The sequence below is a fragment of the Dipodomys spectabilis genome, unplaced genomic scaffold, assembly GCF_019054845.1.
Source record: "Dipodomys spectabilis isolate Male_0828 unplaced genomic scaffold, ASM1905484v1 ptg000282l, whole genome shotgun sequence".
Lineage (NCBI taxonomy): Eukaryota > Metazoa > Chordata > Mammalia > Rodentia > Heteromyidae > Dipodomys > Dipodomys spectabilis.
This window is the reverse complement of record NW_024870959.1, coordinates 822,860-832,196: the sequence shown is the minus strand read 5'-3', so window position 1 is coordinate 832,196 and position 9,337 is coordinate 822,860. Positions and strand designations below refer to the sequence as shown.

General features: G+C 52.6%; 1 pseudogene; it reads right to left on the bottom strand.

The window, feature by feature from the left end:
• Nucleotides 1-497: 497 nt before the first annotated feature.
• Nucleotides 498-8,875, bottom strand: LOC122126517 (annotated as a pseudogene).
• Between the last annotated feature and the right edge of the window lie 462 nt (nucleotides 8,876-9,337).

Here is a 9,337-nt window from a genome sequence, read left to right as displayed (position 1 = left end):
GTTGAGCGGCTTGAACTCAGTGCTTGGGTAGTGTCCCTGATGTCTAATTTTCCTCAAGGCCAGTGCTCTACCACTTCAGCCACAGTGCCACTTCCGGTTGGAGATTGGAGATGAGGCTCTGGAGGGACTTTCCTGCCTGGCTGGGAAATGAGAACCTCTGGATCTCAGCCTCCCTAGTGGCCAGGCTGACAGGTGTGGGATGACAGGTGTGAGCCACCGGCTCATGGCTTAATGTGTCTAGTCCTTCAGAATTTCCACCTAGTCATCTAGACACTAAAACCTAGACACCCCTCTACCTCCTTCAGGGAAAGTAAAAGGAGGCTAGAATCTGGGTGGGGCCATGGGCATTAAAGGGCCCACTCTACATCACTAACCCCCTCTAAGCTCCCATCTGCCTCCTCTGGTTTGCCTGGTCTTCCCGGGCAGATCAGACCCACTAGGAGTTCTGGGCTTGCCCTATGTCCCCATACCCCACCCAACCGATACCTGAGGACTTCTGGGGCCAGCTGCTCCATGTCCCGGTGGAAGACGTTGGGAAGGTTGCTGATAACTGGGCCCAAGGGTGCCCAGGGCAGAAGGAGTGTCCAGCTCCCCTCTGTCAAAGGAGACACAAAGCACGGATGGATTTATTAAGAGCTTCAGGGCATAGCCATCTACCTGTCACAAAGGTCCCTGGGAGAACTGTTTTATAGTGACAGCCCTGGGGCCTGACCTCATGGCCCAGCACTGTCCCTGACTTTCTGTGTCTGCAGGGGAGTGCTCTTTCACCTGAGCCACGGTGCCACTTCCAGCTTTTTCTGTGTATGCAGGACCTAGGAATCGAACCCATGCTTTCCTGTGTGCTAGGCGAGCCTTCTATCTCTAGGACACAATCCCAGCCCTGGATAGCTGTTCTTCTGTGACCCCTCGGGCCTGTCTTGGGACAGTCTCGCACATCTATACCAAGTCTCTCATCAGCAGCCCTGGCTGGAAATGAACACGCTCTGCTATGTTGCCCATCATCTGTAGCACCTTTGTTCTCTATGCTACCTTCAGATCCTCCTTGTTAAGCAAGACCCCCTTTTCAAGTGCTGTCTCCAAGAAGCCCTTTCTGATCACCTTGGAAAAGCTGGAGCCTCTCCGCTGTGCAGGCTGCCAGCCTTGTCAGGCTCTGCCCTCCAGCCAGTGTGGGTTGAGAATGCATGGAAGGGGAAGGCCTGGATTCCACCACCGGATTTGTCAAGGCCCTGATACACCACCCAGGGGCAGGTGATGTATCACACTCCATGAGACGGGGCTCGAGGCCTGGGCAATCTGTGGGCAACATGACAGGGCCATTTCTTTTTGTGGGCTTGAACTGAGGATCTGGGAGCTGTCTTTCTGAGTTTTATTGCTCAAGGCTGGTGCTCTACCACTTGAGCCACAGCTCCACTTCTGGCTTTTTGGTGGTTCCATGGAGAGAAGAGTCTCTCTGGCTTTCCAGCTTATGGCTGGCTTTGATCTTTGATCCTCAGATCTCTGCATCCCAAGTCGCCAGGATGTCAGGCTTGACCCTGAGCCAGAGGTGACGGGCACCAAAAGCTTTTTGGTTTCTGTTTGCTTCCGTTTATCTCCTGTGAACTAGCAAGCCCAAGTTAAAATAACCAGTTACAGGGGATCAAATTCCTCTCCTAGGTCAGTTAATCCAAGGAGATAAAGTGTCTTTGGAAAAGGCTAGTCTGAGTTGGCTTAGTGGTGTTTATGTTTGTGTGTGTGTGTGTGTGTGTGTGTGTGTGTGTGTGTGTGTGTGAGTGTTGGGGATACCTACCCTCATCTCTGTGATGCCTCCTCCTCCCAGCAGGGAGAGCATCCAGGATCCTGACCCCAAGAGAGGTGGATGAGGGAGGGTACCTAAGGTCACATCCAGGGTGATGATCCGAATTCTGTCCTGCAGCAGATAAAGCCTGGACAGATAAAGGAGAGAAGGAGAGGGTTAGGGGAACATGAAAGGGAGCCCCTTACCTTTGGCTACATGTACCAGTGAGAAAACTGAATACATCTTTCTTGGTAGTCAGATGAAAGATGTACACTATTCATTTATTTTATGATTGTGTTAGTCCTAGGGCTTGGATTCAGGGCATGGGTGTTATCCCTGAGCTTCTTTTGTTCAAGGCTGAGGCTCTACCAGTTGAGCCACAGCACCACATCTGGCTTTTTTGTGTGTGGGTTTGGGGAGGAAGGTGGTTTATGGGAGATAAGAATCTCCTGGACTTTCCTGTCCGGGCTGCTCTGAGTCACAACCATCAGACCTCAGCCTCCCAAAGAGCCAGGATGATGGGTGGGAGCCATGAGCTCCTGACCGCCACCATCCATTTATAATCCCTTAGGCCAAGGGCCTGGCCACCCATACTACACCTCCTTGTTGGGAGTAGGAAGCAGACACGAGTGGGTTTGATACTTCAACAGCCTACCTATCTTTGAGCATTTTTCTGGGTCAGTCTGATGGAGGCTTCTTCCTTATCCACAGCAATGACTTGGCTCTGTCACAAGAACAAATGTCCCCCTGGGAGGTGTCAGGTCTGGGGTCTTTCCTCTGAGCCCCGCCCCCCTAACCAAAATGACACTCCCCAGCAAAGGATAGTACACACAGAGTATTTTTATTGTCTTATAGCCAGGGTCTTGTCAGATAGGTGGGGGTATAGGTCAGAGGCCCAGGATTGTGCTGGGCAGGGGGACAAGGTGACACCTTCTCATCCACTTTCCTTCAACAGTGAAGCAGAGGGATGTGGGGAAGGACTCATGGGATGGACAATGAATAACTGTCACAGTCTAGCCAGGGCACAGAGGAGCTTACCTCATGAAGCTGGTTCAACAGGCTGAGCAAAACAGGTCCTGACCCACAGGCCATCTCCAGGATGAGAGGGCTACCTGGGGTTCTTGCCACATGGGGGTGCTGGGCCACCTCCTCTAGCACTCATTCAATCAGTTCCTGAGAGAGAGAAAGAGAGAGGGTGAGAGAGAGAGAGAGAGAGAGTCAGAGAGACAGAGCGACAGAGAGACAGAGAGGGAGAGACAGAGGTCCAGCATTACACTTAAGCCTGGTGCCGGTGGCTCAGACCTATAATCCTACCTACACAGGAGGCTGAGATGTGAAGATCGTGGTTCATAGCTGGCTCAGGAGGAATGTCTGTGAGACTCTTATCCTCAAAGAACCAACAGAAAACTGGAAGTGATGTTGTGGCACAGGGGGTAGAGTACTAGCCTTGATCTGAGGAGCTCAGGGATAGCATCCAGGCCCAGAATCCCCACAAATGACAAGAACTGGTCTTCCCACCACAAGAAGTGGACTGAATAACACCCACTGTCCTAGGAAGCATGGCAAAGAAATCAGGCCAAGATTCCTATCAGCTGGAGGTCATGAGTAGGTCACCTGGCTTCTCAATGACTCATTTTCCCCAGCTGGAAAAATGAATAGAGTGAAGGATCCCTTCCTCATGGGGACAGGGTAATGATGAAAGACAGCCATTTTTTTTCCATAATCCCACACCTGTTGCATGATTAGTAACAGGCCGCATCTGAGCCCTTTCCTGGCAACTTCCTGTCATATGCTCACAGAATTGTTGAGAACTGTATCTGACACCTGTCCCTCTGTACCTGGTCCTGCTCCAGAGATCCATCTGTATTAGCCCCTTATTCACTCACAACTGTCCCATGAGGAGACTGAGGTCCGATGGTCGACATCCAACCCAGAGCTTCACCTGTGGTCAAGAATTGGCTGCCGTGAACTAAGAGTTTGGCACAAGCCATCTAAAATGATGACTGAGCAGGGTGCTAAATGTCTATCACCCTCCCCACACACACACACACACACACACATACACACAAACACACCTCCATCGTCCTTTGCAGGCAAAGATGTTTTACTTTGTTTCTTTTTGTTGGTTGTGGGGCTTGAACTCTGGGCCTGGGTGCTATCCCTGAGCTCTTCAGCTCAAGTCCAGCACTGTACTTCTTGAGCCACAGCACCACTTCCAGTTTCCTGGTGCTTTATTGGAGAGAAGAGTCTGAGGGTCTTTCCTGCCCAAGCTGGCTTTCACCCGTGATCCTAAGATTCAGCTCTGGAGTACTTAGGATGACAGCCATGAGCCACTGGCAACGGCCAAAGATGCTTTTCTATGCCTGTCATCCTATCCCCTCAGGAGACTGAGATCTGAGAACTGCAGTTGGATGCCACCCTTGGCAGCAAAGTCATTCAGAACTCTTATCTCCAATTAAACACCCAAAAACCTTGCAAGTGGAGCTGTGGCTCAAATGGTAGAGTGCTAGCTTTGAGCATGAAACAAGGGATGGGACACAGGCCCTAGTTTTAAGCTTTTTCTAGCATAGACCCACCCAAGAAAAGGAAGCAGGTGAGCACACGGGAGCTCAAAGCTCACACATAATACTCAAGACTCACAGAATAGACCCCATCCTGCTCTGATTCTCTAGATTCTATGTCCTAGATCATGGCAGGCTGAGATGGGACTGACCATGCACCAAGTCAGGACATTCAAGTACAATCTCATACTGAGGATCCCATGACCTCATCAAGGACTCAAGATCTCTCACTGTCCTGCCTTGACACTGGGCAGTCAGGTGAGATCTTGTTATCCAAACAAAGGTTATGGGAATGAATGAATTTCTCAGCCAAGGGATGCAGACTGGAGGGCTCTAGGCCCCTCTCTCTCAAGGAGGAGAAAAGGGCTGATCCATCTCAGGAATGTTCTTGGGTTGTGAGTATCCTCAAAAAAACAACCCTGCTCCCAGCCTAGTGCCTCCTGTTTTCCCACTAGCCTTGACCTTCATTCAGCCCCTCCCACATCTGCCATCTAGACTAAAGGCTGAGCCAGCAAAGAGACCCACCTCTACCTCTGAGGTTGGCAGTCACGGGGCCCTAAAGTCCCCTAGATGAAATCTGGGGGCAACACGGGTCTGACTCTCGCCCTCATTCCCTGGGTGTCCTGTTCCAGTGGCACGCTTACCTGACTGTCATCCACTGCAGGATGCCTGTGCGGTTGTCAATGGTGAACCCAGAGTGCCAGGACTTTTAATAGCCATGTGACTGGGTTGAAGATTCTATCACTGATAGTCTAGGTTGTCAGTTGAGGTCATGGCTCCAATGGCCTGACACACTGGATCTGGGATTGTCCTCCCTCTTCATCTTCCTGCTTATCCCTTGCCATCACACCTCCTGCCACTCCCTCACCTTATACCTCCCTAGCCCTGGGACAGGTTCTTCTTATCTGAGCCAGGGGAGATTGAAACTCTGTGACCCACCCTGAGCCCTAGGTTTTACCCGGGGCTGTTTCCCTCTGCAGTCAGCAACCACTCAGATTTGGATGTCATGAAGTTGCTAATGTCATGAATGGGTCAGTGGCTTGGTCCTACACACTAGCTTTAGGCTCTGAAACTGTCCCCACAAAGATTGTGAATGGCTGGCTCCCTTGATACTGGGACGCCAAACCAAGGCTTCCATGCTCCCTTCTTCCTTACTTTCCTCCTTTTCTCCCTCCATCCTTCCCTCCTCTCTTTCTCTTTCCTTTCTTTGTGTCACTCCTGGGCATGAACTCAGAGCCTTGGTGCTGTCCCTGAGCCTTTTTACTCAAGGCCAACAGTTGACAGCTTGAGCTATTCATCCACTTCTGGCATTTTCTTTTTGGTAGTCAGTTAGAGATAAGAGTCTTACAGGCTTTTCTGCCTGGGCCTTAAGCCTCAATCCTCCTATCTCAGCCTCTTAAGTAGCTAGGATGACAGGTGTGAGGCACCAGCATCAAGCTCAAACCAAGATTTCTTCATGTGCTGTGGAACCAGCACTGGAGCCTTTCATCGTGTATGACCCCCACGCCATCCCCCCCAGGATCTGGCACACACTGTAACGTTTTGTTAGATAAATAGATGAGCATCTGTCTATGACAATACTATAGAAAAGTCCCATCCAGCTCAGGGAAGCATCCTGGGTGGGAGTAAAGCCTAATATAGCTCTCCCACAGTTCTCTCTCCTCCCTCTTCCCACCCTCCTGGTGCCACCGCACTTAACTGTTTTGGTTCCAAGGACATGAGCCATGATGTACTCACTGTATTCTGGGGCCTCTGGGATGCCTATCTTCTCAAAGATCTCTGTCCAGCCACTGAGCAGCTGTATGGCACTCAATTCCCCACTCAGCTGTGAACAAGGTTGTCGTGAGGCGAAAGCCTGGCTCAAGGGGCCTCCTCTGCACTCCCTAGGGCCAGACAGGATGGTCCACCATATCCGGCCCCCAATTTTCATGTTGCAGAAAAGGATCCCTGAGGCATCCTGGGTCTCTGAATCTCCCAGAGTCCAGTACAGGTCCTGGGAATTGTCTCTGCTCACAGCGATCAGGCTGCAGATGACAAGGTCACAATCTCTGCTCCCCACAACATTCTCAGCTGTAGTGATCACCCTAGAGAGAGCCGGAAGGAGAATCGACAGCTGCCGGAGAAAGGCAGTCAAGGCAGGACGTTCATAGCAGGAGACCATTTGGCTCAGGAACTCTGCTTGTGCTGCTTGAATGTCATTGTTTGGTGGCTGAAATGGTCCATCTCATTTGACCCAGTATCCCAAGCATTAGTAGAAATTGCCAGCTTCAAGGAAAAATGCCTGGAAATGCTGGCATTTCAACTTGTCCCAATCAAACTTAAAGGGTTCCAAAGTCAGTGGTCCCCTTTTCCTTCCAGACAGCCTACAGCAGGTTACAGAAAATGGCACTCAGAGAGCCCTAGCTAACTGCCATGTCCTGATCCCAAGTAGGCTCCAGCAGGGGGAACACACTTACCTACCATTGCCCAGTTGGAAACAGTCCAGGAGGGACACAGATTGGAGTCTGCAGGACTCCAGGGAGGACTGCCCACCAGTGCACTGTCCCTGGAGGGAATCCATGCCACCATTGGGCGCCCGGAGCCCCCTGCACAGATGCCCACTTTCACAGTCAATACCCTGGGTAAGATTCCCCTCTCATCCTCAGTCGTGGTGAACCATCTGCAATGTCACACCATTCGTCACTTTCCAGACCCTCCTAGATTCACAGCCCCTGTCCTACTACCTCCCATCTCGTTCCCTATTTTTGTTTGGCAGACTCATTCCCAACCTTGAATTAGCTCCAACTATACACACCAGAGCAGACTGTCTGGCTGGAAGAGTGCGGCTGTGATCACAGTAGCCTCATGAGCCTTCTGGCTAAAGACAGAAGGGCAGGTGATCACTCTCGTCTGCGGTTCACACTGGACTCCTAGGGAGACCCACGCAGGTCCAGCAGCTACTGTGGGCTGCAGGAAAGGGGAAGAAAGAGGTGGAAAGGAACATCTACTGAAACCTTCTCTAAAGGAGCCATGAAACGGTGAAAGAGAAAACAAAAATTATGGCTGGGCTCATACTGGGCATTAATTGAAAAAGAATAACAAATACACACATACACACAAATAAAATGCTTTTGCTCTTTTTAGACATGGTGACTGTACAATGAGAAAGATGATCTCTCTCTCTCTCTCTCTCTCTCTCACACACACACACACATACACACACACACACACACACACACACACACACACACAGATTCAGAGCAGTGTCTCTCCTGAGTTTGTTGGTTTCTCATCTGGGCAATGTACTAGCTAGAACACAGGGGTTCCCTTGTCAGAACCAGGGAATCTCACCCAAGGGGAACAATGCTCTAAAAATGCAGAACCACCCTGACTCTCCCTTTCTTTAGGGCCAGAACCTTCCCATTGGGAACAAGCAGCCTTGACTCCCCATTCACCAAAACCCTAGGCCAGGACGCTGGGTGAAGGAGTCCCGAGACACGTGGCTTCTCAGAGCCTGGACAGAAAACAAAGCAGGTGCCTCCAGAAAGGTGTCTGACCTGCGGTGGGGGAGTTGTTGGGGACTTTGATGGGGTCCTAAAGGCTATAGACATGGTTGGACTCCCTACTTCCCTCCTACATACTTCTGGGCAACTTGGCAAATTCTTGGGGAGGACTAGGAGACCGAATGGACTGGGAGCATTAGCAGAAACTGGCAGAAGTGGGAAATGTGATCACCCAGTCAGAACTGTCGGATGCTGGGGTTGGGGGTACAGGCCGGTTGTATGTCTGTCAGAGGGGGTGTGTTTTTCTCCCAAATACCCACCTTCTATCTGACCCCAGTGCCCTCACCTCTCTAGTGGGCTCTTCTGGGAATGTCCTCAGGTGAAAGGGTGACTGAGCACAGAAGACAAGGGCTCACACAACAACGGGGTCTATCTTCTGCATCCAAAACCCCCCCTGCCCAGCAAAAGGGAAAAGAACCAAGAAGGCAGGTGTGGAGGTGCAGCTCCCCACCTCTGACTAAAGCCACCAGGTTCCCAACAGGGAGAGGAAGGGTGCAGATGCACAGCTGTGTGGCTCCCTCTGCTCCAGGCCAGGGGCTCTGTGGTGCCCCCACCTCCCCATCCCTGAAGCTCCCCTTTTCCTGGAACACTGGCCACTAGGGATGAGGGTAGGATCCCTGGGTGGACACCCACCTCCACTCCCCACCCCTGGGGTGCATTTGTGGCAGAGCCAGAACAGACTGTGAGGCACGGGGGGGGGGGGGGGGAGGCGCAGGCAGGAAGGGAGGGGGAGGCAAGAGGCAAGGATCCGGGTTCGCGAGGATTGGGAGGAAGGGTAGAGTGGGGACGGGGTTTACAGGGGGGGTTGTGGGGTGCGTGAGCGCAGTTCGGCCACTCACGTGTGCTGCTGGAAGAAGCTGTAGGCTGCGACTCCAGGTGCATGCCGGGAGTCTGAAGACCGAGGGCCGGAACCAAGTCAGGGCCACAAGCAGGCCAGGGCGCAACAGCTCAGCCAGGTGACTGCTAGAGGCTCCGCGGGTCCCAGCCAGCAGGGCCATGTTTGAAACGCAGCGTGGGTGCATGGTGGAGCTGCTCACAGCCTCTGCTCCTCCTCAGCCACCACCGCAGCCTCAGCGGCCTCCTAACCTGTGGCCGCCGGTGCCTCAGCAGCCACTGCCTCTCCCCTGCTCCCCGCACCAGGACCTCAGACTCAGGGCCACCATGGCTGGGCGCCTCCGAGGGGCTGCGTGTGGTGATGTGCCTGCCATGCAGGCTCCACATGCTCTGCGCACCCAGCCAGGACCCACACTATTATCTGAGCACCGCCAGCCACTGAAGCCATTTCCACGGGTGCTAGTTCTCGTGGTCCCTCTTCTCCCAGCTCTCTCTTGGCCCCAAACTCCTCTCCTGGGCCACCCTGCCCCTGCTGCACACACACCCCTGCCCCCTTGGGCTCCTGGCCTTTGCTGCCAACAAAGTGTGCTCCTGGGCCCCGCCCCCTCATCTCCAGGGCCCGCCCC